Genomic DNA, 18006 nt, shown 5'->3' on the forward strand with positions numbered 1-18006 from the left:
CATTCTAACATTATTAGCTCTTATACTAGAAATTAATGTGCCTTCCTAGCTTCTCAATATAGGTTTTTTAAATTTGTATTTTTACACTTCACAAATAATGCAAAAAACCTTACCACAGTTTAATCTCATTGAGACCCTCCAGGTTTTTTTGTCTGATATTATTAGCTTGACTTCCACATTGTTAGGTTTCTCCATATCTTTCCTTACTTTTATTTTAAAAAGTCAATATTCTTTTAATATTTACACACACACTTATCCTTTACTGTGTGCCCTGTTCTTTCCTAAAGTTTAATATTTCCACCTGGGATTATTTTCCTTCAGCCTGAAACATTTCCTTGAGTAAAACTTCTAGTGACATTCTCTAGAGACTTTAAACTTAGGAGGTCACTGGAAGAGTTTAAGAGCATGTGGGAGACAACATATGTAACTCAAAGACAAGATCATTTTTAAAAAATGCCTGAACTGAAACACAAAAGTGGGAAAAAGTCTTAACTCTCTCAAGGTTTATTTGTCAGAAAATATATTTATTTTGACTTAACTTTTGAGTATATTTTTACTTGGTATAAAATTATAAGTTGGCAACACTCTTTCTTTCTTTCTTTCTTTCTTTCTTTTTCTCTTTTTTTTACAAGAGCACAAATCCACATTTATTTATTGACTTTTCATTAGTTTAAATCATTAAGGGGTCAGCATCACTTGGATTCCGTGTCCAACGGCCTTAGCAGGAAGGTGGCTTCGGAACTTGGCACGAACCACGCCGCTGCTTCCGTGAGCCGAGTCACCTTTCCCCGGATCTCTCTGCTATTGTTTGCTTTGCCACCAGGAGTCGCTGTGTTGTTCTTTGCTTTGTATATACATAAGCACGTCTCTTGCCCAAATAGAATTCTGTTTCATCTCGGGCATAAACACCTTCGATTTTAAGAAGAGTTGTGTGCCCCCTTTGGTTCCGGAGACCCCGCTTATAGCCGGCAAAAATATCCTTGGAGCACAGCCTTCCAGACATAATTCCTTTTGTAAGTCCTGTTCCCAGCAGGCCTCCCAATTTCAGCAGCAGGCGCTTCTCTATTTTTCTTTCAGCTTCTTAAAGATGTGGAAACATTGTCTTGTAGCTTCCATAGTTCCTGTTGAAAAATCAGCCATCAGTTTTGTCGTTCCTTTGAAAGTGACGTGTCCCCCTTCCTCTACCTCTGCTTTGGTCCGTTTCATATTGTTTTCTTTGTCTTTAACTGTTAGTAGTTTGAACATTATATGCTTAAGTGGGGTATTCATTGTTTTTATTCTTCCTGATATTTCCTGTTCTTGGATCTGTTGGTTGATATCCTCATTTTGGAAAATTCTCACTTGCTTTCTCTGCAACAATTTCTTCTTCTTTAGTCCCTCTTTTCTCTCATTCTGGGACATTAGTTATGGTGTATTCGATCTTTTGACTGTGTACTTATGTCTGTTACATGTTTATTCTGTTCTATCTTCTCACATTTGTGTTTCAGTTTGGGCATTTTTTAAAACTGATCTTGCCTTTGAGTTAAATATGCTATGTCCCGCATGCTGTTAAATTCAGGCAGTAAGTTCCTAAGGTTAGATATTATATTTTCCAATTCTATAATGCCCATTTGGCTTTCTTAGCCATTTTTATTGTCTTTGAAACTCTTAACCTTTAATACATATCTAGTTCTTTGTATCCAATGACAAAATAATCTTTATAATTTTAAAGTCATTTTCTTCTAATTTCCATATTTGTGAGTCTGCTTCAATTGTTTATATTTTTCTCTTGATTATAAATCACTTCAATTTTCTTTCCATGTTAGTAATTTTTAGGTGTCTTAAAGATATTGGGTATTAAAGACAACCCCAAACAAAACACAATGACAACAGTCACAACAACAAGAAAACAAAATGTTCAGATGGAATCCGTACCAGCGTGGGTCCCTTTTTGCCTCTGTTGGGAAGACAGGCAGAGATTGGGCTGGATAGGAGGCTGAGCTGCAGTGTTTAGCAAGTCCCAGCTCACCTTTTATTTGTCCCTGATTCCTGCAGAGGTCAATCTTGGGTTTTTGATAGGGAGCCTAGCAGCTACCTTTCTCCTCACTTCTAAACAGTCTGCTCTTCAGAGATTTAGAGCCGATATCTGAGACATCCATGCCACAGAAGTTCAAGATCTGGCAAGCGGCTCATGAAGAAAAATTATGGGGCATTTATGATAAACCCATATTTCTACCAGGACATTCTTTCTCGAGCATTTTGACTACAGCAGACTTTTTCTCTTTCTAGCTCTGCCCCTTTAAGACTTCCCCACCACTCCAAAACATATGGGAATGAGCCTCGCATTGTGCATTCTTCTATTTTCCCGTCTATTACACCAATCCCATTCATTCGCCAAAACGTATGCTGATTTCTATTTTACCCAGTAAAGTCCTTCTCTTTGGCCCACATCGCTTCCTCAGCCTTTACCTGCAATGAACAAATGCTCCTTGGGAAGCAAGCAGCTGGTGATTATAAGCTCATGTAGAACTTGAGTTTATCCAGTTCTTGTTACTTCCAACAAGATATTTAGTGTCTTTAATAACATTTGCAGTTCACCTTTTTTTCTTTATTGCCACAGTGTATCTGTTAGCCTGCTGTGACCATCTGCTTCTTATCCAGAAATGAAAGTCCCTCTCAGACGTGAAGGGGGCAGAAATTTTGGAGCTTGAACAGACTTTGACACGTCCACAGAATGATAAAGTGATGTATTCAAGGGGAAAAAAACCTGATAAGGCTGGAAATTGGACCTGAGGTAAACGTTGAGGGAGGACTTCTGATCCTGAGTCTGTTATCCAAGAGGACGGGGAGCAGAGAAAGAGGAAGAGAGAAGATACTGTGGAAGGCGCTACCTGAAACAGAGAGGAATTTTGAAGTTTTTGCTCCAATTCTGGAGTTCAGATGTGACCTACCCTCAGAAATGTTGGAAAGCAGTCTTAGGTCTTTTGAGTCAATTATTACATCTAACATTTGCTTATTGTTATGATTTTTGTTGTTCTACCTGCTTTGAAAACAGGATTTAAAATAGTTTGCCAATGATGAGAGATCTGGGGCAGGTTGCAGATAGGATGGTAATACAGAGGTTAAGAAAGGCTGTTACTAGAAACCTGAGAATTTTATTCTTGGCAGGGGTATATTGGTAGTTGAACAAATTTCAGGACTAGGTGACGTGGGCTCATTACTTATTCCGTTCCACAGAGAAAATGAGACAAAGACTGGGTTCCTGTCCTTTGAAAACATAAAAAGTAAATGTTTCGATCCTTTTCTACAGGGAGAGTTGATCACTGTCGCTTTTCCTATGATTGTTGAGCTAGTCCAGAGCTCCAAAGGAAGGGAAGAGGAAGTACAAGACTAATGACAAGATGGGACTCTGGAGCTGAGAGCACAGAGACCCATCCCTTCCTGAGATGCTCCTCGCCCTTCCACGCACACTCTGAGCTGCTGTAGCCAAACTTCGCCTCTTATTTGAGGAAGGAAAAACATTTGAATTTGCAGAAAGTCGAAGTCATGAGAAGATTTAAAAAAAAGTGATAAAAATAAATGTGATTTTTTAATGTTTTATTTTTAATGTGGCTGTTGTATATTTAAGTTTTGTGGTATTTTGTCCTGCTCTTGATTGAAATTGTCTCTAGTCAAGCCTAAGCAATTTAACAATGTAAACAAGGAAGGGGGGAGGCGTTCAGGATAAACGGGAAGCAGTATGTTTTCATATTCTTAGAAGAACACACTGAACAAACTGTGTTTAAGAATGTTATCGCACTATTGTCTACATGCAAATGTGTGCTGCTATTTGTAAATGAATCACATCCCTTTATTAAGGAAGGCTGTCTATTTGTCATACTCGCAGCAATTCCAGTCATAAACAAATGCCCATTTCTTTAAAATTATGCACTATTGATGGCAGTTAACATTTCTGGAGTACTTATTATGAACCAGGCTGCTCAGCAAGGATTACTTCATACAAGCTATTGCATTTAATCTTCACAATTGTTTTATGTGGTAGTTATTAATATTATCCTTCTTTTTCACAAGTAAGAAAATGGAGACTTAGCAAGGGTAAGTAACTTGCCCAAGGACATATAATAAAGGGAAGAGCCCAGTTCAATTTGATTCAAAAGTCTGTGTGCTAATCATTTTGCCTTAATCAGAATGGTCTTTAATGGCTCCAAGCAAGGCTTTCCATTGGAATGATGGTCGACCCAGTGGCTTGGTTTCTAAACAACTCCATTCCTTCTTTCGATTCCACTCAGCCAGTCACCTTGACGGTCAGTCTTCTCTCTCAGTCCATAGTGGTCAAGTTGTGTTGCCTAAAGCATGAAAAAGGGAAATTACTTTGGGAGGCCGAGGCGGGCGGATCACGAGGTCAAGAGATCGAGACCATCTTGGTCAACATGGTGAAACCCCGTCTCTACTAAAAATACAAAAAATTAGCTGGGCACGGTGGCGCGTGCCTGTAATCCCAGCTCCTCGGGTGGCTGAGGCAGGAGAATTGCCTGAACCCAGGAGGCGGAGGTTGCGGTGAGCTGAGATCACGCCATTGCACTCCAGCCTGGGTAACAAGAGCGAAACTCCGTCTCAAAAAAAAAGAAAAAAGAAAGAAAAAGGGAAATGAACAGTGTGAGAAAGCGAGATTGACTTGGTATCTTCTTCACTGCAGGTCTTGCTGGGTCCCAGCCTATCACCTTACTAATTGTATAGCCTATAGCAATAAACGGTGTAATTCTCACCTCTGAAATTAGAATAATATGGCCAATCTTGCAAGATTGGTGGGAAAATTAAATACTTCACGTAAAGTGCCTGATTCAATGCAGACATATAATAGCGTTTGTCATTTATGAGTTTTCTTCCCATTCCTAATCCTATCTTTAATGCTTCTTTATGCTGTATCTCTCTTTCAAGTCAGCACCTTGTCTAGGAGGGTTTTGAGCACGTGTTGATGTCTAGACTTTGCATACAACTCAGGGAAGATTGTGAGATGACTAATGTGAAGACATCTTTAGACAAGCAATTATTTACTTCCTACTTGATATGTTCTCATAATTTGAATACTCGCTTTAAAGGTACTTCTCGGCTTTAAACACTACTCAATTATCTATGTGGCGTTAAGATTGCCTGCCCTCACTCCGCACCGCCAACAAAGAAATCCCCGGTAACACACCCAAGAAGCAGATTCAGGATCCCTTCTCTTCATTTGGAATCATCTGGAGTTGAACAGCTCTTGAGCCGGGGGGCACTTTTTTGCTGTTAATACATTTGTCTTTGTGACAAACTGAAGCCACTTGGCCTCCAGGTGGAGCTGCATGAAAGAGAGAAGTGAAAAGAGGAAAAAGATAGGTTGGTGTCCCAGAGAAGTAGATAGCCCGAGAAAGACTCAACGAAACCAAGATGGTACCTGGTCCTCGGGGGATTTTCTAGGAAAAGAAGTCACATGCAGACTGATTCAGCCAGTTTAATTCCACAAGAATTCGAAGAGACTGCCCGTGTGCTCAGCCAGCCCCAGTGTCCGATGCAAGAGAAATGAGACACGGTCCCCAGGGAGCTGGCAGTCTGGGAGTGGCAGCACACAGGCACGGAGGAAGGACATCAGGAGACCATGTGTCATTCAGCGGCAAAACGGTGATGCAGCTCAGGACGTGGCTTCAGAGGTGAGAGAAAAGCTATTTTGTGTGTGTGTGCTACTACATTCCAGGCACTCAATGTGACGGGTTAATACATTGTCATTGAATGAATCCTAGAAACAAACCTTTGACACGAGCCCATTTTAATGGCAAGGAAATAGAAGCACAAAGATTAAATAACCTGCCCAGGAGCCAAGAGCAAGTGAGCTTTGGGATTAAAAGTTAAACCTGTCTGAATTCAGCACCCATGGTTTTGAGAGGCCCGAGCCAGTTGCTAGCCATATCACTAAACCTTCCTGACTCTTCTGTGCCTCCGTTTTTTTTTGTGCTGTACTCGAATCGTTCGGGGGTAATCCTGTGCTTCGACCCTCTTCTTCAGCACATGCCCCTCACTTTAGCTCTTGATAATTGGCACCTCTTGCTTTAACCATGTGATCCAGCCTCCAAATGGAGGCTGCGAAGATCAGGGTGGGCACCTGACTCAAGGGAGGTGGGGTGGAAGGAGAGACTGACACGTCCCAGAACTACAGCAGCGTTGTCCGTCCTGAAGCCTGATGGTTCAGTCAGCTTTTCCGAGGTCCTGTGAGACTACGCTGTAACTGAACAGTCACCTCCCCAACCCCCATTCTTCTGTTTTCTTGAGCCGAATTGAGCTTCTGTTACCCACAACCAACAGATCCCTGACTAGAACAAATACTTTCCATAGAGTTATTGTGAGGAATACATGAGATAAGGTAAATTAAAAAGGGCAAGATCAAGGAGTCCATAGCTATTTATCTTAGTGAGTAAAATAGCAATTTGGCCTTTATAATTGGATCTGGGGATTTTCAGCTTATGAAATGCTTCATTATGTCAAAAGCAAGATATGCACAATTTTCACTTTTACTTTTCCTGTCAGGAGAAATCAAAGTCATATTAAACTAAAGACACGGCCTCAAGGTTCTCTGTAGTTTGGACAGGGAGGCTCCAGGCTTGTCATCTGGTAACCACTAGGTTTCCACTGGAGCCACACCGTACCCTGAGGACTCTTCCATAGGATGTGTGGATATCCTGACTGAATGATGGACTGCCTGACTGCCGGCCAGCCACACTGCAAGCTTCACCTGTGTGAAGATTCTGAGAGAAGCGTGCAACTCAGATCCAACAAGTTGTTTGATCAAGGACACTTCGTATCTGATTTGTTTCAATGACATTCACTGGCCATGTCCCTGAAAATGACCCAAGCAATTGCATAGACAAGGCCTGAGAATGCAAAGCTGCTTCTTTAAAACAAAAAAGCAAACAAGCTTCACAATGAACGTTTAAGACTGGGTTATTTAGTATTATGAATGCTTTGCCTTTGGGCTGACGATTTAGGAGGTTTGGAAAGGTGGCTGGAGACAGCATACTTTTTGCTAGCATCTGATTCATCAGATGGTTCATGTTGCTCTATGTATCATGGACCTCAGGGTGCCAAGGCTGTCTTTGTTTCTTGATAATTTCACTACTTCTCAGGTTAGGGTGGAGCCATTGGATCTGGCTCTCCTCCCTAACCCCTTCCCCATGCACCCCGTGTTCTCTCACTTTCTCTGGGGAGCACACTGCTTCTTACACTCCACCTCCAGGCAGCAGAGGAAGCAATATTTTTGTTAGTGAGTTTTTCCTCCCGTGGCTGCTTTATGACTTAACTCAGACCATGTAAATCTCTGGTTGGAGGGTGGCCTTTGAGTGAACCTCATTCTGAATCTCAATTGACTTGAGCAAAGACAGTCCATATATTTTCCTGCTACTTTTTCACTACTTTCATCTTTCTCAGCTTTTGCCTATTAGGATCAGTTACGGTTCTTTAAAATAAAGTATCTTTTGTTGACATTATGAGGGCTTTCCACTCCAAGACACTGCAGGTCAGTGCTGCTTTCTGCAGAGGTTCGTGGGAAGGGATCTGGTGCCATATGGGTACTGCAATGCCTTTAATCTGTATGATTTCTTGGGAGAGAATGCTGAATCACGACTGGTGTTTGGTGTCCTTTAATGACCAGTGTTGTCAGGAAAAGAAAGTTACCGTAATGTTGTACTGATGGACTACATTGCAGACACTGGAAAGAAATGTTTTTTAGAACCGCCTTCTTCATGGTGGGGGTGGGGTTAGGGGCTGGCACTTCCCAATCGCCTATTCTGTGTACTAGAATCTTGGCGGCAAAGGTCAGGTAGGGTCTACCCAAGTCCGAATCTAGATAGATTCTACAATTATATCTGGAGTCATTAACCCAGGACTTGATGAATTTAATAATAAATGTTCACCAAACCTGTACATTATCATAAGTATAAAACAATAGCAAACATTTTTCAAGTACTTACCACATGCCAGGCAAGAATTCTATCTTATCTTTTCCTCTAAGCATCTCTATGAGGTCATAATAACAGCTAAGATTTATTCAGCTCTCACTCTGTGCCAGGAACTATTCCAACTGCCATGCATGCCCTTATTTACTTATTTCACTCTCCTAGTAATGCTGTGAGTTATTTAGTATCATATGATGTGGGCACATTTTTTCCACCCATTTTATAAATGAGGAAACGGAAATACACTGAGATGTTAGGAAATTTGTCCCAGCGTGTAAACCTGACAACTAGTGAAGCTGGGATTCAAACCCAGCCGCCTGACTTCAGATCCTACGTGCTAAGTGATAACCGTCCCCTCAAAGAATACATGGTGTATGTGGACTAGTGGAAACCTCCAGTTTCTGAGACTAAGGGAATAATTGCTGCTTATTGATGAGCGGACTTCTCCACTATCAGATTCCACTGGTCCTCAGTGTGGCTCCTCCACTGTCTCGGTGATGGGCTGTCACTCCTAGAATGGTGGCAGCTCTTTGTGGAGCTCTGATGCTATCCGGAGATTATTCTCCATCTCTGCCATTTCTTAGATTTTGCTTTAAATATAGTCTTTGTCTGTTGATTTAAATAGAGATTGGCTCCCCCAATACTTTCTGCAAAATAACCTGTCTCTAATTGCCAAGAAATGCCTCTCTCTGGGTTTGTTTACATGGCACTGTGACTCTGTCTGCTCAGAACTGTGCCCTCCATGCCCTGTCTATGTTTCTCTCCTCTATTAGTATTCTCTGCCATATTAAGGCTGTGAAGAGAACCATATTTCCCTGTCTTTGCTAGAAAGAAACATTAGTGTTGGGATTTCATCTAAAAAGTGAATGTCCCATTGGATACCTCTACAATTCAATCAAAGAGATTTGACCTCAGTAATAATACCTCCAGAGTGTTCTGGATTTGTCTTAAGCATTTTATACCCAGTAGCAAGTTGGTTGCCTAAGGCAAGACAGAGTAGACAAGAGGAATGAAAACGGGCTTTGAAGTCAAGCACACCTGGGTGTGCCACGCAGTTCTGGCACACGCGGACAGTGTGGCCTCACACGCTGGACCTCTCCGAGCTTTCTTTTTCCAGAAAACAGAGATAATAATTAACAGAACTTTCTGAGGCTCACAAATGACACTGGATGTGATATTCTTGGTACAGACCACGTCTGCAAATGTTTTTCTTTTCTTTCATCAAATTTCCTGTTCTGCCAATGTTCGGCTTTTACACTCCGCCTCTCTGGAACCCATTTTCCTAATTTGCAAAATGAGGTGTGAAGATCAGTCTATTGCCAGGACCTCTTCTAGGTCTGCTACCTGTATCACTCTTTGTAAATGTGCAAAGTACGTTCCTTAGGTTATCTCATGTGATCCTCTCAACAGTGCTTTAGGGTGAGTTCCGTTATGATTCATGTTTGATGGAGGAAACAGAGAATGAGTACCTGGCTACTTCCTTACCTAATCTCCCACCTTTCACACGTCCTGGGTTTAGATGCCACCTAAACAAACTTCCTAGAACTACGCCTCAAATAAAAGCATGCACGGAGGAAGGCTGAAGCCGCTCTATCTCTTGGAGGGGCATGAGGGCTTGGAGACTGTGACACTTCAGTGTCATAAGAGAGAAGGAAAAGCCATTCAAAATAATTTGAGGCCCATCAAATGTTTACACTAATTTGCATAATTACATAGATGTTTGTGTCTGCTACACCCACATTTGGTTCTGCTTAAATGTTCTGTTCCTTAGATTTACCGATTTCAACTGCAAATTTAAATACAAGTTGTAGCAATATTCAACTTTCCTATCTAAATGTCTAAAACACCAGGGATTCCTGGTAATCCTCCTGCCATACTCCCAAGAACCCACATTGCCATTGCTATTATCTGTTGACAGAAAGCTGACACTCATTTTTCTGGGCTTTGTAACCTTTTTTCTTCCACAAATAGGTTGGGTTATAGGTTAACAATATCACAGATACACTCAGGCGCTGAAGTGAATTTCATGTGCTAGTTTCCTTAACTTATTAAATAAAAAGTCACCCATCAGCAGTGCTTCATATCCAATTGAATTTGATTTCACTTTAAAACCTTAACAAACACTAGGAAATTGTGCTGTAAGACTCTGAGTGACAGCCAACACCTTTCATCAAATAAATTCTAACTACTTCCCAAACATGGATTAAACCCTACCACACTGTAGCCTAGACATAGGCTAAATTTACCTTTTCTTCTTCTTCTTCTTTTAAATCAATACAAGCAAGTAGGTGACAGATGTACAAGGCAGGGGAAAATGAAAACTTCAGAAAGAAACAGATTTGAGTTCTCAAGTACCAAGGGTATCTATTCCCTCTTAATAAAATGATATTGCCAGTTCCTGATCACATTCAGCTGCTCATATTCTTACGTATAGAGCTGTTGATCAAATTTTCCTTTGTTAAAGTGACAGTTTCTTGGGGTTGGCAGAAACTTCGGTTTTATTGCAATCAGATCTGGTAAGGTTGTGTGTGGCCTGCAGGGAAGCTTTCACAGTTTTCAAGACGACAAAAAGTTGGAAACTCTCTTGGGGTCAGACCTTGTACACAAGGTCGGCTGGGAACAGAATTCTAAGCCAGGGTGATCCCTTGGAAGTAGCGGGATCTGTGGAATGAGAGTTAGAGAGCTAAGTCTTGTCTCAGAGCTTTGAGATGCACCTGAGGGTGATACAAGGAGTCATGTTATGCCAGGACCCTGTTAACTTCAGAGGCATGGCATCATGTTTGAGAGGCCAAAGTAGAGACCCAGAGCTAGCAAACAAGATACAGGGTTTGTGGAGGGGACTTAGCTACAGGGCGACTGAGTGGCAGTGGGCTGGACAGAACCACAACCGCTTATTAAAAACGTGCAGCTCTATCCTGGCCAACACGGTGAAACCCCGTCTCTACTAAAATACAAAAAATTAGCCAGGCGTGGTGGTGCACACCTGTAGTCCCAGCTGCTCAGGAGGCGGAGACAGGGGAACTGCTTGAACCTGGGAGGCAGAGGTTGCATTGAGCCAAAAACGCACCATTGCACTCCAGCCGGGGTGAAGGAGTGAGACTCTGTCTCAAAACAAATAAACAAGCGAACAAAGAACCATGGAGCTTTTTTTCACTTAGCACCCTTCCCCTAGCAGCCTTTGCCTGACAAACTTTAACTCAAAACAAAGGGCCTCATTCCCTGCACAGTCTGTGTGCCATGGGATGGGCCGAGTTTACAGATGTTCCTCGCTGATAAGGAATGAATCTCTGGGTTGGCCACTCCCGGATTCCTTAGCTTGGAACTCCAAAAACACGTATTCTTAAACCACAGGGCCACGCTCAGGGTATGCTTAAGTTATTGCTGTGAGTGCGTCTGCACGTAGACCAAGACGAACTTGGCACAGGTAGGGGTTGGGATACAGGCAAACGTGGGCTCTCCCTGCCCCTCCCACGATTGCTGACTTCTCTAACCCTCCTCCAGAAAGAGAGCAAAATTGCTAAGCTTGAAACGACTGAGTTCGTTCCCCCAAAGGCCTTTGACTCACCCAAGCTGCAGCAACCTTAATGCAGACGTTGGCTGCCAGTTTGCTAGAATTTTTGACTGGCTTCAAGTCTGGTTTTACTGCCGCAATCCTCATTTCCCTAGACACATTGAATCATGCCTCTTGGTGTCTTCCAGTTTCCATGCATACTGGACTCAGGATTTTGAATATGTCTTCCCTACCAATTATTACTTTTTGCATCTAGCCTAATATTAGAATGTTAGTTGTTGTAATTATTATTATTGTTATAGATGTCCTTGAAACGACAGTAGTTTCACAGCAATTTTAAAGAACTAGGCACCCTATCCAGCAATAATAAAAATACCCTTCATTTTAAAGACACTTTCACAACTATTCTCATCTCATGTCTTGGATTCATTTCTTTATTTGCTCATTTATTCACTCATTCAAGAAAGAGACTTCATGGTCTCATTGAGGATACAATGATTATAAAATATGCTTCCTGGTTTCAAGGAGCTGACAGTGCAGAGGGGAGAGAGGAGACATGTACACAGATGCTGAGAAGACAAGCCCTGTGCCACACTTGATCCTCACATTGTCTTACTTATCCACAAGAAAAAGAGAGCAAAAAAGACCTTCTCAAGGTCACACAGCTTGATGAATAAAAGCTAAAATGCAGACATCTGGTTATTAAGCCAATAAATTTTGGACAATTCTATTATTAGGTTTTGTTTGGAGGAGAAACTCTCAAAAATGTGGTCCAAAGACTGGTCGTCAATACCTGGGAACCTCCTGGGAACTTGTTAGAAATGCAAATTCTCAGACTCTACCTCCGACCTGCTGGATCAGAAATGCTGAGGGTGGGCCCAGCATCCCGTGTTTTAACAAGCCCTCAGGGGATTCTGAGACACACTAAAGTTTGAAAACCAACACTTGGGGAACTTGTTAAAATGCAGATTTTCATTCGGTAGGTCTGGGGAGGGTTTTCTGAGTCTGCGTTTGTAGCAAGCTTCCCCGCTTTGCTTGCTGTTTCAGGTCTTGAGTCCTTGCTTGGTAGCAAGAATATGTAGGGAATTCATACAAACAGAGAGCACTGGCTACGCCCAGCTAGTGACTAATGCTGGGATGTCAAGTGAATTCAATAAAATTGTTCCGGGCGCGGTGGCTCAAGCCTGTAATCCCAGCACTTTGGGAGGCCGAGGCGGGCGGATCACGAGGTCAGGAGATCAAGACCATCCTGGTCAACATGGTGAAACTCTGTCTCTACTAAAAATACAAAAAATTAGCTGGGCACGGTGGTGCGTGCCTGTAATCTCAGCTACTCAGGAGGCTGAGGCAGGAGAATTGCCTGAACCCAGGAGGCAGAGGTTGAGGTGAGCTGAGATCGCGCCATTGCACTCCAGCCTGGGTAATAAGAGCGAAACTCCATCTCAAAAAAAAAAAAAAAAAAAAAACAAATAAAATCGTTCTCTGTCATTTCAGAGCTTAAATTCTAGCACAGATAGCGCTTATATAGGTACATTTTTAAGGACATAAAAACTATGAAATAACTCCTGATTGTGTGTGTATTTGTGCATGTATATGTATGTGTGTGTGCACGTGCGCGAGCATGTACGGGCATGCATACGCACAAACCAAATGGGCAAATGTTGAAAGAGACAACATTGTGTAGCTGCACCTCTCTGATGAAGAGATCATTTGAATACGCTAGTGCTACAACCAAACACAATCCAGAACCAGGAGCCCAAAATCATTTCTCTGCCTGAGCAGTCAAAAGAAATGTTACCAAGCCCATCATTTTTACTCATGAATTAGTCCTTCAAATCATTCTTTAGAGTCATTTTTTATTTTGGACAAAATTCTAGCATAAGCATATTAAAAACAGATTAGCAGCAGTAAATTTTATAGACAAAGGTCACGATGTTGTTGACAGGCATTCTCAGAGTAAAGCCGTGCCAGCTGGCAAGAAGAGAAAATGCGTGTGAGTGTGTGTGTGACACATCCTTCTATGCACACTTAAATATTCCAAAAACTTTGTGCACTGGAAAAATTCAATACAGGGGAATCACATCAGTAAGAATCAATGAAGAGCACTGTACACGACGTACAACGTAGTAATCACAGAAACACGCAGAAAACATAAAAACTGTACAATGTTCAGGAGAACAATAAAGCATGGAAAACATTTTAGATGTTTCCAAACAAAATGGGTTTGCTAGATTTAGCAAATGAAAATATTTTATCTGGCAACCCTAAAAATGGTTAAAAATCGGAGGGCTTTGATCATCTCCAGGAATTTTATTTATGTGGATTGCCAGTGTCTCGGACAATGCTTGTCAAACATTTATGTATGGGAAGCTGAAGGAGTGGCTGTGACGGTTAATTTGATATCAAGTTGGGCTGCAGGGGGCCCAGACATTTGGCCAAAGATTATTCCGGGTAGATTTATGTATTAGTCTGTTCTCACAGACTAGGAATACCTCAGAAACTTACAATCATGGCAAAAGGGGAAGAGGTACATTTTTTAAAAAAATTTGTTTATTATACTTTAAGTTCTGGGATACATGTGCAGATCGTGCAGGTTTTTTACGTAGGTGTGCACGTGCCATGGCTGTGGTTTGCTGCATCCATCGCCCCATCATTTACATGAGATATTTCTCCTAATGCTATCCCTCCCCAATCCTCCAACCCCTGCTATTCCTCCCCTGCTAGGCCCCTACCCCACCTCCCAGGTCCCTGTGTGTGATGTTCCCCTCCCTGTGTCTGTGTGTTCTCATTGTTCAATACTCACTTACAAGTGAGAACATGTGGTGTTTGGTTTTCTAGTCTTGTAATAGTTTGCTGAGAATGTTCTTGTGCCAGTTTCATCCACGTCCCTGCAAAAGACATTAATTCTTTTTTATGGCTGCATAGTATTCCATGGTGTATATGTGAGAGGCACATCTTACATGGTGGCAGGCAAGAAAGAGTGACAGAGAGATAGAGAGAATGCAAGAGTAGGGAATACTGCCTTATAAAACCATCTGATCTCGCAAGAACTCATTATCATAAGAACAGTATGGGGAAAGATCCAGTCACCTCCTAGCTGGTCTCTCCTTCAACACATGGGGATTCTGGGGATTACAATTTGAGATGAGATTTAGATGGGGACACAGAGCCAACCATATCAGTTTGTAAAGGTGTTTCATAATGAGATTAATATTTGTATTGGAAGACTGAGTAAAGCAGATGTCTTTACTAATGTGAGTGGGCCTCATCCAATCAACTGAAGACCTGAATAGGCCAAAAGGCTGAGTGAGAGGAAACTCCCCTTGCCTGTATGAGCTGGGACATCCGTCTCTTCCTTTTTGGTGTGCTGGGACTGCTGCATCCCCTGGACTGTTCTCAGGCCTTCAGACTTGGACTGGAACTACCTCACCGGCTCTCCTAGGTCTACAGCTTTCTGAATGCAGATCTTAAGACTTCGAAGCTTCCATCATTGCAAGAGTCAATTCCTTAAAAACATACATTTTTTAAACAACATAAATATGCATATATATATGTGTGTGTGTATGTATGTATGTATGTATGTATGTATATTTCTGTTTCTCTGGAGAGCCCTGAGTAATACAGATGGAAATTAAAATAGGAGTTATTGGAGTTGTATGTTAGGACAGGGAAAATCCCGGACAAATTTATTATGAGCCTCTTGATGATTATAAAGGGTGTTTTTCACTGCAAGCAACCAAAACCAAAAAAGGAGGGGCTTAAATGGGAAAGGAGTGCACTATTCTATGTCACAGAAGACCGGAGTTGGGCAGTCTGAGACTAGGGTGGTAAATCATGGAAAGGAGTGCACTATTCTATGCCGCAGAAGACTGGAGTTGGGCAGTCTGAGACTAGGGTGGTAAATCATGGGAAAGGAGTGCACTATTCTATGCCGCAGAAGACCGGAGTTGGGCAGTCTGAGACTAGGGTGGTAAATCATGGGAAAGGAGTGCACTATTCTATGCCGCAGAAGACCGGAGTTGGGCAGTCTGAGACTAGGGTGGTAAATCATGGGAAAGGAGTGCACTATTCTATGCCGCAGAAGACCGGAGTTGGGCAGTCTGAGACTAGGGTGGTAAATCATGGGAAAGGAGTGCACTATTCTATGTCGCAGAAGACCGGAGTTGGGCAGTCTGAGACTAGGGTGGTAAATCATGGGAAAGGAGTGCACTATTCTATGTCACAGAAGACCGGAGTTGGGCAGTCTGAGACTAGGGTGGTAAATCATGGGAAAGGAGTGCACTATTCTATGTCACAGAAGACCGGAGTTGGGCAGTCTGAGACTAGGGTGGTAAATCATGGGAAAGGAGTGCACTCTTCCTATGTCACAGAAGACCGGAGTTGGGCAGTCTGAGACTAGGGTGGTAAATCAACAATGTCATCAAGGGTCCACATTCCTTTCATCTTCATTCAATTATCCTTAGTTTACAGTCCTTAACGCTGCAAAATGCCTGCCATACTTCCAAACCCTAAGTCTAGGTCCCAGACAAGGAGGTGGAAAAAGGCAAAGACCAACACCAAAATCAAAAGAGCATGGCAGATGAATTGTGTCTTAAAAAACATTTTTTTTGTAAGTTCTGTTTAGTAAATTCCATTTTCATCGTATTGGCCAGAACTGGGTCATATGGTCATTCCTAATTACTGGGGGTCTGGAAAATTATTTTTAATTGGACACTTGTACCTTGAATAAATTAGTAAGAAAAAGGGGGTGAATGAATGAATATTGAGCAGACAATTATTAGCATGTCTTAAGTTATTCATGGAGCAGGTGGCATTTCAACAGAGAGAGAGAAATGAGAGAAAAAGAGAAAGAATGAGGGGATCATTGAGAAATCCCAAAGAGACTTGGAAGCATGAATGAAGAGATGATACCAGATTCGATGTTTGTGGAAACCATTCTATGGCCTTAAGGAGGGCTAGATTTGCCCAATTCAGATTAAAACTCCATTTTGAGATCTGGAACATGCCATTTTGCCTGGTTTCCTGTACTTCAGACTCTTCTGGAGAACAAGCTGAGCGCTCAGTGACAAGTATTATACATTTATCTGACCCTTACTTATTGGTAGACCGTGTTGCTTTTCTATCTCATTTGAGAGAGATCGTAGGCAACTGAAAAATCTATTACAGGAGTGACTGTTATGATATGACATTCTTCAGCCACCATAATGCCTGATGATCAGCCATTATCTCCCAACACCCCCAGATGGGATCATCTAGTTTCAGGAAAACAAGCTCAGGGCTCCCACTGATTCTGCATTATGGTGAGTTGTATAATTATTTCATTATATATTACAATGTAATAATAATAGAAATAAAGTGCACAATAAATGTAATGCACTTGAATCATTCTGAAACCATCCCGCCAGCCCCAGTTCATGGAAAAACTGTCTTTCACAAAACTGGTCCCTGATGCCAAAAAGGTTGGGGACCACTACCTTAAAGGATGAGTAAGACTTCACCAACTGATGTGGCAGACATTGAGATACTTCAAGACCCTGCATCATTGGAGAACTTTTAAATTGTCTTGAAAAGACGTATCTTGCTGTATCAGAAAGATTGACTCACCTGTTTTATGAAGAAAATTTTTAAAGAAAAAAAAGTAGATGAAATAAGAAGCTTTCTTGAATGCTGCATTTGCATTCTGCTTTAATCTGGATTCAATTATCTAGAAAACATCAGCCCTTCAAGTCCTTTGAAATATTGACCTTTTATCTGAATCCTAAAGCATCTTTCATGTCATGGTGTATTTTGTGAACATTTTCTTTCCTTTTTTCCTGCAGATATTCTGAGTCGCCCAATTTTGTTCTTTTTTTTTAATGGGTAAAAAGGTGGTAGTCTCTTGTTTTACCTCCATCTCAGCAACAAGATTTGAAACTGTTCTTCTCTGGCTTGATATTTGTATGTGGAAGGGAAAAAGCGAAAAGAAATGATGAACAAAAATCGAGAAAAGAGGTTAAGAACATGTCGCTCCAGACTCTGGGAGCAGTGAAATCAAGCTGCCAGCTGCAACAAGAATCTCTCTAATAAGGAAATTAGACCATGATCATTTCTGGCTATGTGACTCTGATTCTAAATAGGTTTTACAAATAGATTGTGATTGAACTTGGAAACATAAACAAATTGGCTTTGCAGAATAAAGGCTGAACTACATTTTCGTTAGAGAATTAAAATGCTTTTATGGGAGGCACTCTGGGAGAACGGACAGCTATTTTAATGAAAGCATATGCATTTCTGAAACACTCTGGCTTTGTTGACTTCCCTTTGGAGAGTTGGGTTTGATAAGCTCAAAGGAAGTTTCCCAATAGGGTCCCTAAGAGGACAACTGATGAAGGCAGGGGATGGAGCACCGTATATTTGAAATTCCCCATTCAATGTCTGGGAGGAGAGGTGCCATTTAAAAATAATAGATTTAAAAATATCCAAAGCTTAAAAAATTCAGTCAGCTGTCTTCCTTGGACAATTCTTTTGTCTCTTGGAGGGTTGGGGATAGAAGTTCTT

The 18006-nt window shown here is 41.6% G+C and overlaps 1 pseudogene; it reads right to left on the bottom strand.

Moving 5' to 3' along the window:
* Positions 1-678: 678 nt before the first annotated feature.
* LOC108588333 (large ribosomal subunit protein eL33 pseudogene) lies at positions 679-1064 on the bottom strand (annotated as a pseudogene).
* Between the last annotated feature and the right edge of the window lie 16942 nt (positions 1065-18006).

Source organism: Callithrix jacchus, chromosome 15 (genome assembly GCF_049354715.1).
Source record: "Callithrix jacchus isolate 240 chromosome 15, calJac240_pri, whole genome shotgun sequence".
Taxonomy (NCBI): Eukaryota; Metazoa; Chordata; class Mammalia; order Primates; family Cebidae; genus Callithrix; species Callithrix jacchus.